Below are 12,763 nucleotides of genomic sequence, written 5' to 3'. Positions count from 1 at the left end.
TGCGATTGCCTAAGGCAGCACATCTTGGTTCTTTAATATAGCCCATGGCTGTTGAATGGTGGTGAGGAGATATGGGTGTTAATGGACTGCTCTTCTGGTTATCAGCATAGAAACAGTATTACTACTACTAAGTGCTTATATAACCATATTAAGCACCATGTCACTCAGGCACGTACTGTTAGAATGTTTAGCTGGTAGAGTAGTGTGCCACTAGTGCTAATAGTGTTTCCAGTCCATTAGCACTGGAATAATAGAAAAGAGAAAGATATATATATATATATATATACAGTACCAGTCATACGTTTGGACACAGCTACTCATTCAATGTTTTTTCTTTATTTTACTATTTTCTACATTGTAGAGTAATAGTGAAGACATCAAAACTATGAAATAACACATATGGAATCATGTAGTAACCAAAAAAGTGTTAAACACTCCAAAATTTCTAAAACTGTTTGAATGGTGTCTGTGAGTATAACAGAACTCAAATGGCAGGAAGATTCTCAAACCTGAGAAGATTCTGTACAGGAAGTACCCTGTCTGACCATTTCTTGGCCTTCTTTGCCATCTCTATCCATTACAAAGGATCTCTGCTGTTACGTGGCACTTCCTACGGCTGCCATGGGCTCTCAGAAGGCGGCAAAAAGCTGAATCGTGGCTTTGGAGGCTCTGGCTGAAAAAAAGTAGCGCGTTTGGGTAGTGGCTGGTTACAGTACTGTGAGACTCAGGCGCGTGCCCGCGTCGACCGAATGCTTTGTTTTCTTTCCTCTGTTTACCTAAATGGAGATTCCCGGTCAGAATATTATCGCTTTTTACGAGAAAAATGGCATAAAAATGGATTTTAAACAGCGGTTGACATGCTTCGAAGTACGGTAATGGAATATTTAGAATTTTTATGTCACGAATTGCGCCATGCTCGTAACCCTGATTTACCATTTCGGATAGTGTCTGGAACGCACGAACAAAACACCATCCCACCTCCTCCTCTATGCTTCACTGTGGGAACCACACATGCAGAGATCATCTGATCACCTACTCTGCGTCTCACAAAGACATGGCGGATGTAACCAAAAAACCTACATTTGGACTCATCAGACCAAAAGACAGATTTCCACTGGTCTAATGCCTATTGCTCGTGTTTCTTGACCAAAGCAAGTCTCTTCTTCTTATTGGTGTCCTTTATTAGTGGTTTCTTTCCTGCTGCATGAAGGCCTGATTCACACAGTCTCCTCTGAACAGTTGATGTTGAGATGTGTCTGTTACTTGAACTCTGTGAAGCATTTATTTGGGCTGCAATTTGAGGTTCAGTTCACTTTGTGAACTTATCCTCTGCAGCAGAGGTAACTCTGGGTCTTCCTTTCCTGTGGCGGTCCTCATGAGAGCCAGTTTCATCATAGCGCTTGATGGTTTTTGCAACTGCACTTGAAGAAACTTTCAAAGTTCTTGACATTTTCCGAATTGACTGACGTTCATGTCTTAAAGTAATAATGGACTGTTGTTTCTCTTTGCTTATTTGAGCTGTTCTTGCCATAATATGGATTGGTCTTTTACCAAATAAGGCTATCTTCTGTATACCACCCTTACTGTACCTTGTCACAACACAACTGATTGATTCATTAAGAAGGAAAGAAATTCCACAAATTAACTTTTAACAAGGCTACCGGATATTTAAATACAGCAAGAATCCAAATTAAACATGCATTATCTAGCTAGCTAGTAATTAACATTATATTACAATATTCTAGAAGTGTTAAATAGCTAGTGCTATCTCGTCAATTTGCAAAGAAGAACTTGGCTAACTTAGCTAACGTTAACGTCATTACTATGTTGGCTGTAATGTCTTTACATGATAGCTAACTAACTAACGTAGCTAACTAACTTACCGGTCGCACAGTGCCTCTACCACCATCTCTATGATGGACGACACCTTCTCCTCCAGCTGGTCTCTCAGCTCTCTTCTTCTTAGCAGCCGACTTGATGTCGGAACACTTCTTTTTTACAGCGTCACTGTCCCTTGCCATACCCCCGACGGCAGAGACAGACTTGGCCACTCTCGCCCATCCTTTCTTTTTTGTCTCTGCAGTGACCCTGCAGTTATCAAGTCTCCACAACAGCAACCTTTTCCTGGCTGCTATTTCCTTCAGCATCACTTCAATCTCTTTTCTGGTTACCCATTTTTGATTTTGATATAGCTAGTCTGCTATAATGTGTGAAAAATAACAAAATAACCAAATCCGATCATCCCTGTCACATAGGCTTATTTATTGGTTTCAAGCACGTCACTAATGTCAATGCCACATAAGAAGATATTTACGAAGTTCTTAAAAAATATATTTATAAAGTTCCTAAGAAAACTACGAATTCCTAAGAACATTTTGAGGAATTGCATTTACGAACTATCTTATGAACTTCCTATTTTTTCCTTAAGAAACTTCTTACGAATCCGGCCCCAGGTGACTACCTCATGAAGCTGGTTGAGAGAATGCCAAGAGTGTGCAAAGCTGTCATCAAGGCAAAGGGTGGCTACTTTGAAGAATCTCAAATATAAAATATATTTTGATTTGTTTAACACTTTTTTTGTTATTACATGATTCCATATGTGTTATTTCGTAGTTTTGATGTCTTCACTATTATTCTACAATGTAGAAAATAGTAAAAATAAAGCAAAACCCTTGAATGAGTAGGTGTTCTAAAACTTTTGACTGGTACTGTATATCGGTCAGAGAGCAGCTTTCAAGCAATAGGTGTGATTTCAAATAAATACAGAGGCATTAACACTACTGTACTGTACACCAGAGGCAGTAACACTACTGTACTGTACACCAGAGGCAGTATTGCTACTGTACACCAGAGGCAGTAATGCTACTGTACACCAGAGGCAGTAATGCTACTGTACACCAGATTCAGTAACACTACTGTACAACAGAGGCAGTAACGCTACTGTACACCAGATTCAGTAACACTACTGTACTGTACACCAGAGGCAGTAACACTACTGTACTCTACACCAGAGGCAGTAACACTACTGTACACCAGAGGCAATAACGCTACTGTACACCAGATTCTGTAACACTACTGTACTGTACACCAGAGGCAGTAACACTACTGTACACCAGAGGCAGTAACGCTACTCTACACCAGATTATTCTGTAACACTACTGTACTGTACACCAGAGGCAGTAACACTACGTACACCAGATTCAGTAACACTACTGTACTGTACACCAGAGGCAGTAACACCACGTACACCAGATTCAGTAACACTACTGTACTCTACACCAGAGGCAGTAACGCTACTGTACTGTATACCAGAGGCAGTAACACTACTGTACTGTACACCAGAGGTAGCTACAGTAATGGTAGTGGTGCATAGGAAACAAAGCATTTGGGCTTGAGGGTTTAGCTTCACCTCTTGTAAATTGTAGTCGTTTACTTGTCTATGGTAATTAGTCGAACCTTTCTGTTACTGCGGGCTAATAAACAGCAGTCCACTGAAAATGAAGGATGCTGGAGATGCTGGTACAGAGTACAGCTTGTGGACATGTTTTTGCCAATTACTCCAATCTGTAGCTACTCCTTGTCTGCACTCCAGGTGCAATACATGTTGCACCGTTGAAAGGCGAGCTCATCAATCTATTTTGGGGCGCATTGACTGGTGTTTCTTTGCTTGGAGATTGTAAACGGCTCTGTCCCCTTGTGCTGCTGTTTGATTGACATGGCAGGAGTCCCAGTCTGGGCTAAGCCTCAGCAGGCTCTCAGAGTGTCTCTCTAATGAAGTCCTCACGCTTCAGGCACATGAACACAATACAACACAGAGCCCTGGAGCAGGCAGGGGGGCAGGGAGGTGTGGCGACAACAAGCAAACAAAGAATTGCGTGAATTTGCCGAGTCACAAGTCACTCGTGGAGTGTCTTGCAGCAGTGTTAAAAAATGTATAAAAAATCAAGACTGGATCATTGGGCTCAAGCTTTGAGTGAGCCAATATTATTATTTGAAACTAATAATTGAATGCATAATGTTTTCCTTTGTAAGCACTTATGTGCAATTCCATCATGCTTCAGAATCATTCTAGATACATGACATTGACCCAAAAGATATACGAAGATTGTTTCGTGTCCCATTTTGTTTTGTGTCCTCTAAAATAGCTGAGAATGTGCAATTTACTTTAATTTGGCATAATTATCATTCAATTAAATTTAAGAAAATGAATTTCTGCATCTTAATAGTTGAATGGCATCTACCCCTTGTATCAAGCATAACTAAATAGGCTAGGGTTATTAAGGATGGTTAACATGTCAAGCAACCGTTTAAAGAGGTCCACAAATCTTAGAAAATACAGTCTTGATATTTTCTAATTATTGCATCAAACCTGTATGGTGTGAGCTATAGAATGCTAGACCACAGCTGTGTTTGGAACATGTTTTTGCACTGAGATGCTCTGGATTCTAAGCTACAGTAGACGTCGACACTGTGGCTTTATCAGACCCAAAGGCACACTACCAGCTCTCTCAGGCCCTTTAAAGAATCAACTGTGACAACAGTCATTAATATGACGACGTTGTGTAATGCTTAGAGTGCAAACACTTAGCTACTGAATCTTTCCACTATTGAGCACTCTTGAAGTAAACTGAAAAAAATCAGCTGCGGGACAATTTTATTACAATTTGTCCGTTTCTTGATTTAAGAATCCATTTGTGTTTGATCACTTAGAGAATCCAAGAGGCTCGTCGTTTTAGAGAACCCAGTGTGTGATTTTCTGCAAAAACGAATGCTCTCAAGGCTAAAATAGTGTCAAGAATTGGTCCAGCAATATGTGCAAGGCTATTGACATTGGTGTCTATATTCAGAAGGGCCACCCAGCTCTTGTGAAAGATCCAGGTTATTGTGTGGTTATTTATTGAGCTCATACTGCAGCCAGAACAAAGTGCCCTAACCTGGCAAGTAGGATGTCGTGGTGGTAAGTGATTTCCAGAAGCTTCAGTGGGCCACATTGCAGCAGAAGCCCAGTGTGCTCTGAATGATAACATGCTCATAACGGAATCAGAAGCAGCAAATTGATTTTCCACTTTTAGTTTTATCAATGTTGAATATTTGAATGGGCATACATTAACAGTGTGGGAGGGCTTGGCCGGATGGCTGGATGACTGTTCACATTCACAGATTGCTTTGGAGCATTGGACAAGGATGTGTTTAAAGTACAGGGCACTTCTCTCTGTTCCGTAAAGCAGCTAGGAGATGGTGTCTCGTAACATAAGCTTGTTAAACAAACTCCTGAAGCAGGAGCAGAACACTTGGCCTGCTACCGTTCCTCCTGTAGAGAGTACTGGATGTGTGCATTGGGCTAGTTCAACACAGCCCTAATGATTGGTGCAGCCCTACAGTCAGCCACCCTCAACATTGCAAGTCCTTACCTTCAACTCGATACTTTAAAGGAGTTAGGTGAAATAGGGGAAAGACAGCCTGGGTCATTTCTTCATTGTGGATTGTCCAGAAGGAATGTACAAACCTCTCGCATCGTTCACTACAATACAATTCAGTCAAGCCACAGGCACACCACTAGTTAACGCTCTTCAAGTCATTTGCAATCTGCAATTGTTTTGTTTATGCATTTGGAGAGGACAATGTTATTTGTTCCAGCATCATGCCTCAAGCTTGCTGAAAATGTGAAGGACATCAACATGCAGCACAGGGTGCGGAGACTTACACCTCACAGTGCTCTGCTTCCATCAATTAGTGTGCAACTGGCCTTAATGGGGGGCTCACTACACAGTATCCTCATGGAATATCATTCCTGTTTACCCTTTACAGGCCACACCCTTCATTCAGATCTACATGCATAACTTAATTTCACACAGAAGGGAGGCATTTATTATACATGTGTAAATGAGAAGATATTTGTTTCCATGGTGCTGTAGCTCATTATTCTGTGGCATTGTGCGGTCTGACACAATACATCTGCAGGCCAATGTCACCAGGAGTTCATTTTGGATTAGCTAGTTGTTCTCCAAGTCTAGAATAGTACATTTTGAATATGTCCAACTTACTCCGATTAATATTCTTCTCAGACAGAGAGAGGAACTTTATGACTCAGCACTGTGATGCTCTGCAGTGCTCCAGTGATCCTGCTCAATGTCCCCAGAATTCCACTGAGTCCAAACCCACTAATGGCACTGATGACAATAGTTATCTCCATCTTTTTCTGGCAGGGAGAGTTGTTGAGAGACCAGGAGGCACTGCAGGCCTTCTCACTCTAATTTCAAGCTTGGGCCATATCAGGAGATGATCTACCCCTAACTGTTTTGATGTTTTGCTGATATTCTCTGGATGAGATCTTGGACATAATTCTGTTGTGCCTCCAGAGTTTTGTTAACAAATCTGTTCCCACCTGACTTCCTTATAACATTAACTTGAATATACATTTCAGTGAGAAGTGTCGGTTATCGACGTTCTTGGTTGTGATCCAGGTAGCAGGCTCAGCTGTATCCCTCAACGAAAGTGTACCCCGCGAGGACTGTTAATTAGCCTCACTTTTGTTTTCTGTTTCCTGATTAGCCCGCTACAGTACTCCAGCCCTGTAGCAGGGGTTACAAAGGAAATGAAATCTTCCACATGGAAACAGATACATAAATATGATGTGTTACTTGATATGTTTCATTAATAACTGAATACCAAGAGCTGGTTAAAAATAGATGTTCTTCAGGCTGCTATATTGTGATGAAAAATGCATCAGGAACCAGTGAGCAGGCTACTTGTTTCATGGTGTTGTGTTCTAGTTTCACTGGATTATCTAAGAATTATTTCAACCCGACTTGAAAAAGACTTCACACAAGGAAGTCAGTTGTTTGCGTCAGCATGTTGACTTGTGGTGTTTCAGAGGTTTACAGATGGGTTAAGAGATTTAATGACAACTATTCTAAAGCTCATCTCATCACTGATCTCTTCTGTTAATTATAGCGGGTCACACTTATAACAAACTACACTATGAACAAAATATCTGTTGATAAGCAACTGCATGTTAAGGTTACGTTTACGTTTAGGGTTAGGTTTAGAATCAGGGTTAGGATACGGATTAAGGTTAGTGTTAGGGTAAGTGTTAAGTTTAGGGTTAGGATAAGGGTCAAGGTTATTGTTAGAACTAGGGTCAGGGTTAGTAGATAGTTAGCTGAAATGTTACTGATCTATCCAAACAGTGTTACCTTATAGTGTGCCGTTCATGTTCGAACAATACCCAATCCATCAGTCACTTGGTGTCTTCATGTAGCTTCGTCTTTATTGTACTGAAAGCACACAATGTTGGAAGAATCCTTTCTATTCCTGAAAATAACCTCTATCCATTAGTGTCTTAAGGGTTCCCACACTTTCCTTTTTGTGCCTCAGAAGCAATCCTAGATTACCATTATACACTGGATTTCCATGCAACTCTCCGTAGCTTTTGACGCCCCGGAGAAAAGCTGCTCAAAGCAATAATAGCCCCAGAGTAAAAAACACATGCAGCGAGCTGTTATACTGTCATGCGAATCTTTCCACCCTACATATCCAGTATAATAACACATTATTGCCTGTGCCACTTAAAATATCCTGTTTTGATTAAGTATAAAAGTCATTATGGCCTTTTAGAAATCTCTATGAAGATGCTCTTGGTGAATGATTCTTGAGAGCAAAAACAGGCAAGGGAGTACATTAATCTCTTTGTCACATCTGTGTGTATGAGGCCATTCGCAGGAGCACATTACTATTCAGACACAGAGCCTTCCCAAAGAGGCAAAGATCAGCCACTAAATGAATAATTCCCCCGGCAAAGTACACAGAAACCCCCTGAGTGCATGTCATTTAACAGCTTCCCCTAGCATTCCTCAGTGTACCATTCAGTCCTCTTTGATTTTAGAGCAGAACAGCCATGTTCACACCCACCAGTCCCTATACTCCATTTGAAAGTCGATGTAACAAAAGATGTTGAAATTCAGCCTTGCACAGATCTGCATAGTCCTCTTTTACAGGGCAAGAGTTAAGTGTACAGCTTTTAGGTGTTATAACATTGAGCGCGACATTTGTTACATTGACAGATTGAAGCATTAACTCTCCATAATGGAATAGTGAGCAGACATCATATTTGGACATGAAGAGCTTCTAATAGGACAGTGGGTGGGTGGGTGGGTGGGTGGGGGGGGTGGGGGGGGGGGGTCCATACAGTCATGACAATGTCATCTTGATGTATTCATGACGTGATGACATTTTTAGATGGCTCATGAATGTTATATGAACGTTAGCATTTCGACTGACAGGTCGTAAAAGGTGAAAGCCATCAAGTAATGATGGGATGTTATTGTAAAACAGTGTACTTGAAGAGTTTCACTCTTTTTGTAATTGTGGCGTTTGTCAGAGGATTAACATTAGCAAACATGTAGGCGTTACAGTACAGTACACATTACACAAATGCGCCACTACACCTCCAGAGTCCAATTAAGACATAGTGTGCATGATGCCAACATTCGCTGCTGCTATCAATTCATGCAACCCTTTCTAGAGTAGTCAGTCAACCTCACTATTACAGCTGGTCATGAGCATTAAGCTGAAAAATGAGTTAGTCATGCTGACCAAAATTTCTGACAAAAATATCAAATAAAAAAACTTTGAACTGTGCTCCTCCCTCGTGTCCTGAGGTCCTTCCTTTAACTAAGGTAGTGCGTTAATAAGCATGTTGTTATGATTCGTTTTTAGCTTATTAGCATTTTGGTGGTTGGTTCAATGAGATCGCCTGAAGATTCCAGCTCCCAGCTCCCCGTGGACTAAAGAAATGTATCTGACACGTGTTGTGTTGGTCTCACACTTCTTTCAGTATAACAACTCATCTTAACATTCCAAGTACACATGCTTGTACAATAATGCCATATACCTTCAATATTGAACCAGTAAACTTGTAGTAAAAGTATCTGGAAACCAATTTTGTTTGAAATGTGTTTGGAAGGGCCAGAGAATATATACATTGCCTGATGGTAGACAATAATACTGTATAATCTATTTTTGGCATGTTCATTTCAAGGATTTCGGTGTGTTTTGTTTTCCTAGTGGCTTGCTGTTTGCAGGTCCATCAGAAAAGTCCTACTCTCTCAGTCTCCCTAGTGGGAACTAACCGTGTGGCTCCTCGCTTCCATGCCTCCAGGTCTAAGGGAGAGACTGACTCACTCAGATGTGAAATCAAGTTTACAAAAACAGGGTCTGCTTTCCTACTGGATCTTGTGCATAGCCCAACAAAGTGAGAATTCAACAAATACGAAACAAATAGTTGCCTCTGAATATTATCCACATGGTCTTCCTGTAATCAGTCTTTTCCACCCAAACTTAACTTAATTGCCTGAATCCATTGTTTTTATTAGCTTGGATGCACTGCATTTAGAAAGGTTGGTTGCATTGCACCACCACAGATATAGTCACTTTTCAATCCAACTGATGATTAATTGTGTGGTCTAAATATTTCCATTTTAGAAACCACTATAATGATGGTTTGACTATCCAGATCTGTTTACACTTGATTGATATCCAGATACAATGGATCCCTCCGGAGGTAGTCAGGAAGATCTGATCACAATCAGATCACTATGCGTCTTTTAATCATCTATACCCGTTTAACAAAATGTGTGCACAATCACAATGTCGACAAGATCAGGACAAAGGACGCATGTTAGAACCAGGTGTAAACGGGGCTTCTGTTTCCATCATGTGGAGGCTGTTCTTTGTCATAGGGTGTCCCTGCGATGACTGCCTAAGCATAATCCCAGTGTGTGCATCTCAGCCCATCACAGAGAAGAATTATAGGGATACTCATGAATGCACGACTGCATACTTCTTCTCTTAAAATGACCTCCAAGACAGCCAGCCGCAAGAGGCAAAGCCCTCAGTCCTCTCTTATGGTCGTCTTTCTTTTAAGACACCTCAAATCAAATCAAAGTTTATTGGTCGCGTACACAGTTTAGCAGGTGCAGCGAAATGCTTATGTGACTAGGTCCTAAAAATGCAGTAAAACCTTACATCATCCTTATGGTTTCACTGTGTGTTCCTGTGCTGTGTAGTGCTGCATTTGTCTCCAACTCTGCCTTTTGGGAATATTCCCTTGGAATTATGCTCTTGTACAAAAATCCACCGTATTTAGCAATTCATTTTCTTCTTCTACAAAGCTTTTGTGAGCCTATGGCATTTTTTCATACCTGGAAGATTATTTGAGTTTTTATCTCATTTTTGTATTTGTATTTTCTGCAGATCACACATTATTAAATATAGGATATTTTCAGAGCAAAGATACACATACTAACCCATATTTTCTTTCTGTTCAAAATGATCTTTCAGTTAATTGGCCAGGGGTTCTTTTATTATTCATGGTATTCTTGGGGAATTCCAGTGCTCTTTTTGTTTTCAGATGGATCCATCCATTCCATTGTGAAATATCTCATCCCGTCTCTGTTGTTTTCTTTGTACATTCGTTAAAGTCTCAGCCTTAACCAAGCACATTGAGGTCCCTCAGACAAGGGTTGCAATGCAATACTAAGTTAACAATGTAATTACCATCACTATTTTGTGCTGCACTGCTTTGAAGTATTAAACATAGAGGGGAATACACAACAAAATGTGTAATTGGGAAATGTTGGACTTCCACATTAACAGCCCCAGTTTTATTTTCTATTGTTCAGCCTTGTCATGTCCCTCTTTAGTACAAAATGAATTGTATTTATTTGTCGACAGAACGAGGGAGTGGAATGGACAGATGGTTATCTCACAACTAACTAGCAACATCTTTCTATTACACATCTTCCACAGTGAATCTAGTACAAGAACAATCGAGTCAGACAAAACAATGTATTGGGGATCCATATTGTTGACATTCCATCCAAGATATAAAATCGATGTGATGCGGGTAATCTGTGTGGTTTGAATCGCGGGCCTTAACTTAATTCCAGAACCATGGATAACCAATGCCATGACATTACCGTTACTTTCTGTGGTTGCCTTTATAATTTGTGTGATATTTGACATTGAACAGATTGTAATGCAATCTGTGTATCTTGGCAGACAGAATGTTCTACGTGCAGTATCTTCATAGCAATAATTTATTAATGGTCTAGGAAATTCAACCCCATACTCATGGGGAACATCATTAACTTGAGACTGTAATACCTAAGGACTTCACTAATCGCGTGTAGCAATGTCCTGTTATATTGCTATCATTATCACAAATTGAAACAGGGTATCCAGGGTGTCCTCAATAATGAATACATTAGTATATTATTTCAGACACAAAGGGAATGCATTTCCAGTGCAACATAAAGCTTATTTTATGGAACGCTATCTTGGAGGAAAGTGCATGCCAGTGATTTGTGAGCAATTGCTTCAAACTGAAGTGGACCACAGCAGGGCTATTTTGGTCCACATACCCCTGTGTGCCCCTCTGCACTTGTCAGCAGCTGAGCAGAGTCAGTCAGTCAGATCGGACTGAGTTGATGCCCAGCCTTCCAGTGCTCAGGGTCAGTGTGCCGGTGATGTGCCATAAACTTCTGCTCTCTCTCTCCAAGGCCATATGGGGCCTGCACCTCCTCCTGGGCTCCTGCTCCCCCCTGCGGCCCGCACCCCACCCCCCACCCCACCTCAAAAACAGTTACATCACAAATAGGTCAGAATCCTGTCAAAACTACATGTACTGTCTGAGTAGAGAAGAGCATCAGCTTCTGAGATAACATGGGGGGAGGGGATGATTCTGCTCTAATAGGAGATGTGATGTGATTCCTGTTTACTTGTCATTTTGTTTCCTTCATTTAGTTACTTCATTGATTTTTTACAAATATGTGCAGGAAACAACATTTACTTACATTTGAAATCCCCCTGGGGTTTTGCGCTTCTCGTCCGTTTATATTTTTTTCTCTGTTGACATTTTTTCTCTGGAAAATAATGTATTGAGTTACGGTTGTGTTTAATAACAGTGAAAACCAATGTAGACGTGATGTTTTTTATGTCAATATTTGAGAGACCCTTGTATTCCCCCAGGGGTCTGAGTCGAGGGAAGGGTTTTCAGTTCTGCAGTGTAGGCTAGCTGGGGCAGCTAGCTGGGGCAGCTGCAGGATCAATCCTGCCAAGGACACAGGGCTTCCCAGGCCTGTTCAATGCCATAAAATGGGTCATTGAACAGCTAAATGGAGTCATTATGATGAGTAATTAAAAGAATAGCGCCCAAGACTCCTCAAACTCTTCTTTTGGTTCTTGTTTCCGCCGTTTTTTTGTTTTTTTTTCATAGGCCCGTCTGCGCTATATGGCAGCTGCCTCGGGGCACTCAAACTATCACCTCTTTCAACAGAATGCAAATTGCATCCTTACCAGCTAATTGAATGGTGTTATCTATCGTCCTCGGATTTATTGACATTCTAGCAGTGTTTCAGATTTCCATTAGCTACTGTTCAACATTGCATTTCTGTCTGTTTTTCCCAAGATACTGCATGTCACGCAAACAGTGGATCACAGGAGAGGGGAATAGAGAATCATTTCATTTCAACAAGAGTACTAACATAAATACTGATAGCGCACTCATCTGAAGCTTGAGTTAATATGTATGTAGGTGTCTCTATATAGGAACTTTTCATTAGTGCAGTGTTGCAGAGAGACTTCATAAACAGGATCATACCAACATGAGTAAAGACAACAGCAAGGCTATATATATTCTATTTAGCTAACAAATGACATATACTGGGTACAAAGCATCAGTTTCTCATCATTGTCTTGCCTT

The 12,763-nt window shown here is 40.8% G+C and overlaps 1 protein-coding gene across 1 annotated transcript in view; it reads left to right on the top strand.

Annotated features, from left to right (window-relative positions):
* Positions 1 to 12,763, top strand: part of LOC106596435 (protein ELFN1-like) — an 83,259-nt gene that overhangs the window by 28,729 nt on the left and 41,767 nt on the right. The gene's annotated exons all lie outside the window — the stretch shown is intronic.

Source organism: Salmo salar, chromosome ssa03, assembly GCF_905237065.1.
Source record: "Salmo salar chromosome ssa03, Ssal_v3.1, whole genome shotgun sequence".
NCBI lineage: Eukaryota > Metazoa > Chordata > Actinopteri > Salmoniformes > Salmonidae > Salmo > Salmo salar.
This window is presented reverse-complemented; position numbering and strand designations above follow the sequence as displayed.